This window comes from Panthera uncia (assembly GCF_023721935.1).
Source record: "Panthera uncia isolate 11264 chromosome A3 unlocalized genomic scaffold, Puncia_PCG_1.0 HiC_scaffold_11, whole genome shotgun sequence".
Taxonomy (NCBI): Eukaryota; Metazoa; Chordata; class Mammalia; order Carnivora; family Felidae; genus Panthera; species Panthera uncia.
In genome coordinates, this window is record NW_026057578.1 from 20,811,951 (window position 1) to 20,826,203 (window position 14,253).

Below are 14,253 nucleotides of genomic sequence, written 5' to 3' on the forward strand. Positions count from 1 at the left end.
CGGCACACCATAGTATTCAACGTGAATAACTGACGGGATGAGTTAGGAGGCCAGCATCATACAGGAAAAAAACCACTAGAGATCTGGCTTGGTAACAGTGTACCTTTGGAAAACTGATCATCTTGAAAGAGCTTTCACATGTTATTTCATTTTATTCCAATAACAAGCCTACAAAGTTAAGGAAGACAGATGTACTAGATACCAGGTGAGAAAGCAAGTAAGGCTAGAACTTGCTCAGAGTCACAGCAAGTGACAGGAGAGCTGGGATAAGAAACTCTACCTCCTGCTCTGAAGTCCAATGCTTGTCCCTTTTGTTCTGACTCCATACCTCACCATAATGACCTTGGACAAGTCGCCTGGCATTTCTCTGTCATAGTTTCCTCGTCTGCAAAGCAGGGAGAACACCCGCAGTACCTACCTAAAGTACTCCGGGGAAGAATCAAATAAAGCGATACAAGTCAACATACTTTGAGATGTACAAAGGCAAGGTACATATTATCAGCCATGCTTTGTTTCTCTTAGGAAAAATAGGGAACAGGGTGCCAAAACACTGAGTAAACAAATGAACCACGCTAGATTTTAAGGCACACAGTGCTCTCAAGGTCATCCATATAACTTTATGATGAGTAAAGACAGAAGGATTATAGTTCACGTTTCTGCTGTAGTCCCATTGACCCTAAAAGGCAAATATCAACCAAGTTCGGTCACAAAGGAATGTATTCACCTATATACCAGATTCTACTGGGTATCCTATCACATATCCAAAAGAAAGGTTGTGCCTGTATTCCTCCCTAAAAGTGTAAACAAGTAGCTTTTGCTAGTCTGTTTAAAAGAAAGAAAGAAATGGGGCGCCTGGGTGGCGCAGTCGGTTAAGCGTCCGACTTCAGCCAGGTCACGATCTCGCGGTCCGTGAGTTCGAGCCCCGCGTCAGGCTCTGGGCTGATGGCTCGGAGCCTGGAGCCTGTTTCTGATTCTGTGTCTCCCTCTCTCTCTGCCCCTCCCCCGTTCATGCTCTGTCTCTCTCTGTCCCAAAAATAAAAAAAAATAAAAAATGTTGAAAAAAAAATTTAAAAAAAAAATAAAAATAAATAAAAATAAAAGAAAGAAAGAAAGAAAGAGAAAGAAAGAAAGAAAGAAGAGAAAGAAAAGAAAAGAAAAGAAAAAAGAAAGAAGAGAAAGAAAAGAAGTATGAATACTATGAATCCCCTGCCTGCCTCCACCGGTACCACCACAGGTCTCATCCTTCATACCTCAGACCTGCTCTGCCCAATACAGTAGCCATACCCACATGTAACCACTTAAATTTAAATTAAATTAGAAATCAGTTCCTTATCTACACTAGCCACATTTCAAGTGCTCAAAAGTCCCATGTGGCTAGTGGCTACTACACTGGACAGTGCAGATATAGAACAGTTCTATCAGGGTGCCTGGGTGGCTCAGTTGGTTAAACATCCAACTCTTGATTTCGGCTCGGGTCATGATCTCATGGTTCACAAGTTTGAGCCCCGTACTGGGCTCCATGCTGACAGTCCGGAGCCTGCTTGGAATTCTGTCTCTCCCTCTCTCTCTGCCCCTTCACTGCTCACTCTCTATCTCTTTCTCAAAATAAATAAATACTAAAAAACAAAAACCAAAAAGTTCCAACACTGCAGAAAATTCTACTTGACAGAGCTGCCTTAGATACTATTTTTTTTTATTTTTTTTTAATGTTTATTTATTTTTGAGAGAGGCAGAGACAGAATGCGAGTGGGCTAGGGGCAGAGACAGAGGGAGACACAGAATTCAAAGCAGGCTCCAGGCTCCAAGCTGTCAGCACAGAGCCCGACGCAGGGCTCGAACTCACAAGCCGCCAGATCATGACCCAAGCCCAAGTCGGACACTCAACCGACTGAGCCATCCAGGCGTCCCAGATACTATTCTTTTTATTACAACTCTAACTAGACTACAGATTCCTTGAGGACGGGAGCTGTGCCGTATTTATCTTGGTATCCTCAGTATATACAGCAAAGTACATGTTACACGCCAAGCATTCACTATACATCTAAATGAGGATCTCAAACATAGCAGACTACAGTCACTTCCCCCATCCCCAACGTACATGTGTACACACACACACACACACACACACACACCAATAACAAATAAGACATCCTTTCACCGTGGAGGATGGGGGTGGAAGGAAACACTACGTCCAGAGGAAAGAAGCTGAATTCTGGTCCTTGATGTGCTAGAACCCAACCATGAAATCTCGGGCAAATTACCTACTTTCTTCACCTACAAAAACTTAAAATTAAACTCTAAGTACCTTAAACTTTAATCATCTTCTATCAAAGAAAATCATGTACTCTATCCAAAACATTTTTACACATGTCAGAGAACACACCTGCTCACACTGGTGAGGATCTCAAACAGAATCCATTTCTAAGTCTCAGGCTACCTTGATTCAAGTCACTTTTGGTCTTTAACTGATCATGTGGAATTTTTCACCTTTACTTTGGATATCAACTACAGAGTTAAACCTCAGGCTTAAAGACTGAGTTTCTTCCTTGTGTTAAAGCCAGAACTGGATACTCTGTCCATATGTGATCAGAGAGAACCAAGGGCAAGTTGCTTTAGTATCTGAATTTAACAAGAATTGTCCCATCAGTTTCCATATTAGCCTCAGCCTAAAAATTGACAGAAGAGTACAAAGTTCAACCAAGAGAATCTTTCTACAACAATCCTTATCCTGTAAAGAATATCATTATACACAGTGTGTATATTTTCATTCAGTCCACATACTTCACTGTGTTTAACTGCTATCAAAAAAATTGTCCCCAAACCCCTTCATAATGACCTTCACACACATATTCACTCACTCCCTTTTATAAAGTTTACATGGCTTAAGGACCAGCCAAGAACAAATACAATCTGAATTACTACCCTGCCTTTCTTTAAAATCTGTAAATATGCTGGGCCATAGCAGCTCAGGCATTCTGCAATGAAAATATACTAAGTTACTAAAACCGGAAGAAAAAGCTATGTGCACGTGCGTATGAGAGAGAAGTGTTGGAGAGGGGACAAAGCATGGAAGATGGCCTAGGCAGAAGAACAGCCGGTGCAAAGATGACCCAGAAGTTAGAGACACTAGACCTGTGAGTACTGCACGCCCAGGAAAACTACAAACTAACAGCTTTGCGTGAGATGTATACACTTTAAAGGCACAGCAACTCAGAAACCCTGCAAAGAAAGTCACCTTCCACCCCCAATCGGCTTTCACAAAGTGGAGTCGTCACTGGGCCCAAGGATAAGATGGATCTCTGCAAGTGGAACTTGCATTTTTAACAAACTCCCAGATGATTCTCCTACACAGTGAAACTGGAGACACAGTGCAATGTCTTCTGAGATGCAGGACTGCCCATCCTAGCAGTTCCCAAAGTTTGCTACACACTGGAATCACACGTGGCTCCTTAAAAAATACTGACGTCTAGGTCCCCCCACTTCCACCACCCCCCCACCCCCCAATTCTGATTTAATGGCCTGGATGTGCTGCCTAAGCATCAGGAATCTTTAAAGGCTGCCCCAGGTGACTTTAACGTGCAGCAAAGTTGGAGAGCCACTGACCTAATTGTTAAGAACTTGAATCTGGAGTCAGGATGCCGGGGTCCAAATCACCAGCTATGTGACCTTGGACAGGTAAGTCACCAAACCATTCAGAGCCTCAGTTGCATCGTCAGTAAAATGGGGATAAGAACCCTACCTTACAGGGTTCTTGTGAAGTTAGACGTGGTGAACGTAATGGCCTGGCACAAGGCCTGGCGTACAGTGAGCGCTTAACCAGGGTAAGCTGTTTATTCTCGTTATTAACTCTTCCTCATCCGACCGTCACTGTGCAGCGGGCAGCATCGCCTCCACAGGGCGGCAGCAACTCGAGCAACCCTTCTGCTGGACCAAATTCCTCGCCGGAGTTGTCTAGCTCCGCTCCAGACCCGCCCCCTCCCCCAGGTTGCCAGGAGAGCGCAGCGCCCGACCCGGGCAGCTCCCAAAGGCTAGACCCGGTTTGAACAGACCCGACAGAAACCGCCGACTCGCCCCGGAGTCAGGGCCAGGCTCCGCCGGACCCCGCGGGTCCCCCGAAAAAGGCAGAGACGTGCTTCCGAAGGCAGGGCCCTGAGTGCACCCGGGCCCGAGAAACAGATTTCGCCGTCCCAGGACCGCCCGGAGGGGAGGGGAGGGGAGGGTCCGGCCGCGACGGGGAGGGCCGCTCGGTTACCTGAGGCGACGGGCGGGGCCCGCATCGCTGGGGCGGGCGCCGCCGCCGCCGGCCGCACTCGGCCTTCCGCCTCACGCCACCCGCGCCATAGTGCCGGCGCTTTCGCTGCCCTGGCCGGCTGTCCTTAGGCGGTCGGTCAGTCCACCCGTCAGCGGCTCTCCGAGGGCGCCCGGGGACGACGAAGGCCGGTCGGGCCGGCCGGCTGGGCTCTGCTCTGGCAACTTCCGACTGCCAGGGGCGGCAGCGTCAAATAACTCCCCGAACCGAGCGGACCACCGCGCGTGCGCGGCGCGCCTGATCAGAGCCTTCTGCCGGTCCGAAGCGGCGGCGTCAAATAATTCCCAAGACACGGAGCCGGAAGCTGCGCGTGCGCAGCTATCCCAGATGGCCGCGCGGAGCATATTCCCTCCTCCCTTTCCGGAGCAAGTGGAGTGGGAGGAGTGAAGTGACGGCTGCGCCTACCTTATCTCAATGCCGCGGAGGGGGCGCTGCACCTGCGTCCCTGTGCATCAATCCCGACTTTGCGTGTTTTCTGTGCGGACGGAGGAAGGGGCTTCTCTGCAAGGTTCTGGCTCCCACCCAGGTTCTAGGAGTTTCTCACATCCTACCATTACAGCACCCTTTCTTTGAAATGTTGCCCTTTCCCCGCCGCCCCTTTATTACCTGGGCATAGCATTAATTATGAGAAATGCTCTCAATTCCAGGCCAGGTGCAGATTACTAAAATGAATCAGACATCAGATTCAGAGCCTCTCGTTAAGGAACTGAGTCTGATGTAGGGTATAAGACATAAATAGTAATAATAATAGCAGGAGATACCGGTTTGAGCACCTACAGTGCACCACACATTTTGTAAACAGTTCAACTTTCAGTATTTTGGTTTCGGCTTCAACGAAGAAAGTAATAAGTAGCCTTAGAGAGGTACAGCTCAAGTGCCTTGGGAGTGTAAAGGGGGAAACTTGGGCTGAGAGAGAAGGGAGGCCCTGGCCTTGAGACTGTCCTTGATATTCAAAGAAGACGGGATCAGGATGTTGAGTGGTACTGAAGGCATGGTTGTCTGAAAAGAGCGGAAGAGAGCAGAGAAAATGCTGACTCCTCCTTACCTTCTGTTAGAAGAGACCACGGAGGAAGGACAAGGGAACTGATATTCTCATAAAAAGGATGAAAGAGAAGTGTTTCCTCAAGACCTTGCCCCCCCTCCCACCCCCACACCAGGAAAGTTGTTAGAGGCAAGAGGAACAAGGAGAAAGAATGTTCCAGGATAGGAATGGGGCTATATCCAGGACACTTTGTTGATCAAAGCAATACACTTCAATTAAACACAGCGTGACAAATATCTTAAGAGGTTCATTCAATATCCCAACCACTTATCCCTTGCCTTTCTAAACTACAGAGGCTGGAAAGCAAAGCATAGAGTTCCCAACCTCCCTTGCAGCTAGGAGTGGCAACGAAACCAAGTTCTGGCCAATAAGATGTAGACAGAAGTCTGAAGGGAGATCCTCTCTTCCAGAATAAAAAGGAAGTCTTTGGAGACACCTGTGACCTTCCCCTTCCCCTGACTTCATTCATGGAATTGAGGCACGACACCTGGAGGTGCAGCAGTCATCTTGAGACCACGAGGAGGACTGTGCTAAGGAAGGTGGAACAGAAAGATAAAAGAAGCCTGGTTCTTGAGGACATACTCAAGCAGCCGCACAAACACTGGACTCCCTTCCTGTTTATGAGAGGGGGAAAATCTTATTTAGACCACAGTTTGTTGAGTTTTATGTTACTTTCAACCAAACACATTTCTAATATAATAAATATTGAATACCTCTAAATGAAAGCTGTTGAGTGAAAGAATATATATTTCCATTAATTTTTTTTAACATTTTTATTTTATTTTTGAGACAGAGAGAGACAGAGCATGAATGGGGGAGGATCAGAGAGAGGGAGACACAGAATCTGAAACAGGCTCCAGGCTCTGAGCCATCAGCACAGAGCCTGACGCGGGGCTTGAACTCACGAACCGCGAGATCATGACCTGAGCCGAAGTCGGCCGCCTAACCGACTGAGCCACCCAGGCGCCCCTATTTCCATTAATTTTAATGGGAAAAAATATGTTCAATTCCAACCCAAGATACCTAAATATTTTAACAGAAAAATAGATTAAAGGAATAATGCAAACAAAATTTACATAAGCAATAAATAATTTCAAGTCAAGAGTAGGGCTTTTACATAAAATACAAAGGGTAAGGACCATTGTACTGGTCAGGAAGATAAGATATAATATTAGGCAGGGGGTGGTGGAGAAAAGATGTAAGAGAGTCATTCCTCAAAAGTAACATATTTCTACACCTTTTTCTTTACCAGTTTTTTAAGTGTTTGAGGGCTTCGCTTAAATCAACGTAAAGTTATAGCGTGCACACACGCACAAACCACCTGAGGCGGGGGGAAAAGACTAAACATGAGAATACTTTGAAACATGTCAGGAAAGTATGCACACACAATAGACTGAAGAAACATGAAACGCTATACAGAAGGAAACTTTATGGTTTCTCTAATTCACACTTGTTCCACATCATAATTTCTAACTAGAAGAGCAGAATAAATTGGAGGAATGTCTTCATCTGAAACTGTTATGTCAAAATATAATTTTGTATTGTGTTCTTATTTATTGTGTATTAAAAGGCATTGCATTCACAAAGGAAAAATGGAGTTATATTAACCTTCTTTTGGCAGACTTTTCCGCCCGACGTTGGCCATACAGATATATGTACAACTCATCCCACAGTTCTTACAATATAGCCAACACTCTTCTCAGTAAAAAATGGGATCCATGTCCCCGTCCCCGCCCCTTGAGTCTGGTTGTGACTGTTCTGGCCAATGTGGCAGAAGGAATACTATGTGTCTTCCGGGACTAGCTCATCAAGAGGATACAGCTTCCATTAGTTTACCCCCTTTTCAAATGCTTGTCCTTGGAACCCAGTTACCATGTTGGTAGCAAGCCCAGGTCACATGAAAGGACCGTGTGGAAATGTTCCATCATCACATATCTGGCAACACCAAATGGCCAGATATGTGAGTGAGGAAGCCTTCAGATGATTCCAGTCCCCAGGTTTCACATCAACCTACCTGACACTAAGCAGAGCAGAGAGAAGCTAAACCTACTGAGCCCAGCTCCAAGCGCAGATTCATGGGCAAAATAAATATTGTCATTATTTCAAACCACTAAGTTTGGGGAGTAAATTGTATGCATTCATGGCAATTAAAACACTTTCAAGGGTCATAATTGAGAAAAGTCGTTAACAGATGTATAAGAGGTATCTCATCTGTAGCCATTTTTTTTTCTTTTTCTTCCTTTTTAAAATGTATAGAATTAGCTTGGGGTAGATAATGATTGGGAAGATTCCCTTCTATTTCCCCTGAACTTAAAACAATACTGGCACAGTGTTGGTGCTCAATAAACATTTGTTGGATGGATAGGTAGGTGGATGTGGGGACAATGGATGGATAGTGGATGGAAAATGCACTGACTCAGCATCTAACCACTTTCTTGCTCTACTGTTAAGTCTTAGTGAATAATATCCAGTGATACCAGAGTATCATCATTACACCTAGGTAAGAGGTCCCCTGTCCCAGGGGCACCTGCGTGGCTCAGTTGGTTAAGGGACAGACTCATGATTTCAGCTCAGGTCATGGTCTTCTGGTTCATGGGTTCGAGCCCCACACTGGGCTCCACACTGACAGTGCAGAGCCTGCTTGGGATCTCTCTCCCTCTCTCTCTGCCCCTCCCCTGCTCTTATTCTCTCTCTCTCTCTCTCTCTCTCTCTCTCTCTCTCTCTCTCTGTTTCAAAATAGATAAATAAACTTAAAAATAAAAGAGGTCCCCCGTCCCAGACCCTGTGCCTCAAGGAGTACTGCACTTTGGATCAGTATTCCTCGAATTTTTCCATGCACCCCTCCAAGGCATAATGTCATCTTGGTAGGGTGCTCCAATCCAGACCAGGTCCCATGTGGGTCCTGTTAGCTAGAAATTTCTACCTTCAAGTTTTCTAAGCCTCACTCCAGTGGTTGGGACTGGCCAGAGCCAGGGTGCCATCCAGGCAGGGCGATGCACTCCCAGACTAGGTCCATCCCCTGTCTTATTCTTTATTTCCTCTCTTTGAAGAGCTCTTCAACCGTCTTTCTTACTACCTCCTCCTTTCACTTACGTGTGAGATTGACCAGATGCCTTGAAGAGCTCCAGGACTTACATATATGGAATCATTCTGGAGCCTCATGGCCAGTTCTGGTTCCAGGAGGACAGTCTGGCAAAGAACCCACTCTTGCTAACTGGTGCAGAATTCCTTTCACCCGCTTGTGTGAAATTGGGCTGCCAAAGTGTGTTGGCAGGCTGATTTTGGTGATTCTCAGTCACACTGAAACCAGGATGAGTTTAGGATTCTGAGCTACCAACAGTCCACTGAAGATGACTGGGCTTGAGTTGCATGATGTGGGTCGAAGTGTTGGTTCACACTTCTCTGTTCACACCATGATACCACTCGGACCTACTGCAGCCAGGGTGATGGGGGAGATGGGCAGCAGGGATCCTCTACTCTTTGTACTCTGTAGTCCCTTCCTCAGGTGGCTCTCAGGGCAGTTACCTTACCCCCTCTGGTAGGAGTTGTTGTGCCTATCTCCACCAACACGAGTACTAACATACCGAGCATTATATAAATGTATTAGAAAACTACAAAGTAAGTTTTATTGCTTCAATACTAACAGGTTCCGGCGGGGGTGTGGGGGGTGGCATCTGGGTGGCTCAGTCGTGGTTCAGCTTCTGACTTCAGCTCAGGTCATGATCTCACAGTCTGTGAGTTTGAGCCCCACATCAGGCTCTGCGCTGACAACTCAGAGCCTGGAGCCTGCTTCGGATTCTCTCTCTCTCTCTCTCTCTCTCTCTCTCTCTCTGCCCCTCCCCTGCTCAGGCTCTGTCTCTATCTCAAAAATAAATAAACATTAAAAAAAATGCTGCCAGGGAATAAATCTGGTGTTCTGATTCCCTCATGGTTATGAAGGAATGCCAAAGACCAGAATGCTGGGGAGTTCTGGACCCTCTGAACTCCCGTCTACACAGGTCAATACAGGTAAGTCTCCCATATGATGGGTCACACGCTCTCTTACTGGTAGGAACTTCCCAACAAAAGCATTCAAGGTTATACTTCTCATGTACGGTTTTAGCTGCATTCCACAACTTTTGATATGTAGGATTAGGATTTTCATTTCATTCAAGTCTAAGTATTCTCTCAAGTTTGTTTTATGTCTCTATGTCGTAGTCACATATTGTAGTCTATATGATTCCAATGCACTGGTATGTGAGACTTGCTCTGCAGCATAAAACATGGTCAATATTTGTAAATGCTCCAAATGTGCTTGAGAAAAATATATGCTCTCTCACTGTTGGGCAAAGATTTCTAAACATGTTCTCTAAACTACGTATTACAATCAAGCCTGTATTCCAAAGACCAGAATCTTTGGAAAGGGAATAACGGTAACTTTACAGTGAAGTCTGGCAGTCACCCCTTAACCAAGTGATCAGGGTTAATATCGCTGGTGGTGTCATGTAGATATCATATACCCCTGATACATGTTCAGAGGGGAACTTCACCTCTGTGATATTCTTCCCCGAAATTCTAGTCATGAGAAAACATCAGAAAAACCCAAACTGAGAGCCATTCTACAAAATGCTAACACTCTTCAAAGCCGTCAAGGTCAGGGCAAACAAGGAAAGATGGAGAATCTGTTTCAGATTAGAGGAGACGACGACCCATGATTACCATGATGACCACAGGTAATGTGGTGCTCTAGCTCAGATCCTGGCACAGAAAATGCACATTAGAGGCAAAGCTGGTGAAATCCAAAAACAGTCTGGAGTTCAGTTAATGGTAGTGTGCCAACATTAATTTCTTAATTTTAACAAATACACTGTGGCTGCATAAGGTGCCTATGGGGGAAGCTGGGGGAAGGGCATAAGGGAACTCTCTGTACCAGGTTTTTAACTTTTTTGTAAATCTAAGATTATTCCGGAGGAAAAGATTCATTTTTTATTTAAAAATTCTTTTAAGTTTATGTATATATTTTGACAGAGAGAGTGAGAGCACAGGCAGGGGAGGGGCAGAGAGAGAGAGAGTGAGAGACAGAGAGAGAGAGAGAGAGAGAGAGAGAGAGAGAGAGAGAATCCCAAGCAGGCCCCACACAGCTAGCACAGAGCCCGATGCAGGGCTCGAACTCACAAACCTTGAGATCATGACCTGGCCCGAAACCAAGAGTCGGATACTTAACCAACTGAGCCACTCAGGTGCCCCCAAAAGATTTTTTTTTTTATTTTTTTTTTCAACGTTTATTTATTTTTGGGACAGAGAGAGACAGAGCATGAACGGGGGAGGGAGAGAGAGAGAGGGAGACACAGAATCGGAAACAGGCTCCTGGCTCTGAGCCATCAGCCCAGAGCCTGACGCGGGGCTCGAACTCACGGACCGTGAGATCGTGACCTGGCTGAAGTCGGACGCTTAACCGACTGCGCCACCCAGGCGCCCCCAAAAGATTTATTTTTAAAACTCAAATCTGTTACGTGTGTCATCCAACTTCTGGCAAAAATAAAGTCAGGGGAAAAATAAGGGGAGGGGTGTGTCCGTCTCTAAAAACTGCTGTGGAGCCTTCAACCCCAAAGTTCCCGAGACAAGGAAACAAAAGCAAAACTTGGCCATCTTCTCCATACGCGCAGAAGAACCTGTAATAAATATTAACGGAGGTCAACAATTTAATAATGAATCAGGGCATCTGCTATATCAAGTGTTCTCGTGCATCTTGACCACATCCTTTCAAGGGAGGTAACGGAGGCCCAGAGAGGGTGAAGCTTGTCACCCGAGTCCCCTGGCTGGGTTGAACTACGTGTGTGTGGCACAAACCCCGTACTTTCACACTCACAGCAGGCTGCTGCCCCAGGCCTCAGTGCTGCCCGCCGTCCACACCGGCCATCTCTGAGCCCCCACATCCCCCACATTGCTTGTATACACGGACCACCCCTCCTTTGCCCAGTCAATTCTACTTCCTCCAGGAAACCTTCTCTGACCTCTCCCCGCCAGAGGATGGGGGACCTAGGCTACAGAAGCTTCTTTAAGAGTCAACAAGATGCAGCCGCCTTCCTGTAAAGGAGGCATCCTCAGAACACTCTTCTTACATGGAATTAGCCTTGAGCCCCTCATCACCTAGACCTACGCTGTCCAATAACGTAGCCGCTGGCCACTACTAAACATTCAAAAGGCACTTCACCTAAACCAAGATGTGCCACAAGCATAAAATATGCAGATTTTTGGGGGGTGGGAGGGAGGGGAGGGTGGGGGATGGGTATTGAGGAGGGCACCTTTTGGGATGAGCAATGGGTGTTGTATGGAAACCAATTTGACAATAAACTTCATATATTGAAAAAAAATATGCAGATTTCAAAGACTTAGTGTGCGGAAAAAGTGTAAAGTATCTCATTAGTAGTTTTTTATATTGGTTATATATTGAAATGACAATATTTTCTTTTTTTTAAGTTTATGTTGAGAGCGAGTGGGGAGGGTAGAGGGAGAGGGAGAGAGAGAGAGAGAGAGAGAGAGAGAGAATCTCAAGCAGGCTCTGCACCATCAGCACAGACCCCGATGTGGGGCTCGAACTCACTAACCATGAGCTCATGACCTGAGCTGAAGTCAGACGCTTAACCGACTGAGCCACCCAGGTGCCCCTCCAATGACAGTATTTTCTAATGTAGTGGGTTAAATAAAATATATTACTAAAATGTATTTCATCTTCTTTTTATTTAAGTGACCACTAGGAAAATTTTAAATTACTTATATAGGATGCACTACGTTTCTATTGGATAGTGCTGTTCTAGACTATAAGCTCCAGGAGGCCCCTCCTCTGCTTTAGATCAGAGCTGTATGCCCAGCTTACAGCGAGACTCAGCACACGGTGACTGGCCATAGATACCTGAGGTGTGAAGGAATAGAACTTACTATCTTATGTATGTGATCCTCTTGAGGGAAGAAATTTCTTATTCCTCACCGTGTCCCTATTCTCAGCACAGCAGCCTGACAAGTATTTTTTGAATGGACAAGTGAACCTTGATTCTTCCAGCTTCTGTTCTCCTGGCTTGATTCAGCTATATAACTCCCACCAGCTGCTTCATCAGGGCCTCTGTGACCAAGCACCTATTTTCTGATGGGATCATGGCTCTTCCTGACCCTAATCCTGGTTCTTGGGCCACTTTGGTAACACTCGGTGAAGGTTTCCTTAAGCTCGGGAGACCTAGGATGACTCTGTTTCAAGACGCAACAGTAAAGAAGGAGACAGTTGATATTTTGGTGTTGGCTGAAATATGCCTATTGTCTCTCTCCATGTCAGGTTCACAAGTTCAAGACTAAAGATTGCTGAATTAGATGGGGAGTATTTTAGGAAAGCTGGAAAACAGGCAACGTGAAGCAGATGGACAGAATAGTAAAGTACCCTAATTTCCAGTTTTCCAGTCCAAACAAGCATCTGACAACCTCAGATGCGCATGCTATTTATGAAATCGGCCTGCAACATTTTTCACTACTTACTATGCCAGGAAATGCGAAACGAGCTGAGCCACTCACCAGAAGTAAGACAGGTCCCTCCGTTTCTCTGAGCCTTGGTTTCCTCCCTTATAAAATGGAAGATAATTAAATCTACCTCACTGGGTTGTTGCGAAGATGAAATGAGATAATTATATAGACGGGCTTACTTAGTACAGCGCGTGGCATACAATCAAATTTCAATCAGTGGTGGTGGTGATTACCACCAAGTCCTACAGGGATATCTGCAAATGAGCAAAGAGGAAAGTATTTATGGTGTCACGTTGACAGATGAGTCTGTCATAATGACATATTTGTTCTTCATGCTAACTAGCAACATGCAAGACGTGCTCATCAAATAAAAATAGCTGATATTTATCGAGCGCGCACTATGAGGCAGGTACTGTGCTATGCATTCAACATGCATCGTCTTATTTGACCCTAACTATTGGGGGTAGGTGCACAGGGTCAAATCACAGAGCCAGAAACTGAGGCCCAAGGAGGCAGAATAACAGGCTCCAGGCCCCCACGGCGATTGAGGGACAACGCGCTAATTCAACAGGCTCTAAATGATTTCATCAGGCTGCTTCCTGATGCGGGTGTAGTTAGGTATCCTGGTGACACGGTGTTTGTAATCACGGGGACAGAGGGGTCTCCATGAGCCCTTTCTGGTGCACACGGTCAAGACCACGATTGGCCTCATTCCACATCCTTGAATGCTGATTGAGCTGTTTGTGTGTGTCAGTCACTGCACTGGTAAGTAACACCCTTGAGGCTGTTAGGTGCAGACTCGTCTGGCTCCCCTGGCAAAGGCACAGTGGTGGTCAATGTAAGGTCTCTGGTAAGAAAAATAGGAAGACAGGAGTTTTGGTCACTTGGCCATGCCTTGCAAAAATTCAGGGACAGCTGAACGCCAGGCCTTCTGGAACATTAACGTGGTTTGGAGATTGGAGTATTGTTTTTCCCCATAAGCGTTCTAGAAATGGCTCCCTCCCTCGCAACGGGAGCTTAGTGCTCTGCACCTTTGGATTCTGTGGTTAAAGGGACTCAATTCCTGTCTCTTCCTGTTTCTGCAACCGATTACTCTGGCTCTTCACATACTCATCACATCTCCCCAGAGGAAAACCTGTTCTTAGTACTAAACCAAGGTCACGGGTTAGCACTGCCTGTCGGGTGCTTCCCTAATCCACTGAGCTGTGGGTGGGAGGGCGACAGGGCCAGAGTTGGCAGGTGTAGAGCCTGCCCTCAAGACAGGCACAGCCTCCATTGCAGCCACTCATAATCAGGTACAGCCCTGCAGTGGCCTCATTGGCTGGTTCCTGGGCCTGGTACCCCAGAGGAAAGTTTCCTGCCACCCCATCCAGGCTGTGAGGGAGGCAGCCAGGCTGCGAGGGAGGCAGCCAGG

General features: G+C 46.2%; 1 protein-coding gene across 2 annotated transcripts in view; it reads right to left on the reverse strand.

The window, feature by feature from the left end:
* The window catches only part of RALGAPB (Ral GTPase activating protein non-catalytic subunit beta), an 89,020-nt gene extending 84,494 nt beyond the window's left edge, over positions 1–4,526 (reverse strand). For both annotated transcript variants that reach the window (XM_049650800.1, XM_049650799.1), the window contains exon 1: positions 4,253–4,526. The gene's annotated coding sequence lies outside the window, so the exon portion shown is untranslated. The remainder of the gene's footprint in view (positions 1–4,252) is intronic.
* Positions 4,527–14,253: the final 9,727 nt, after the last annotated feature.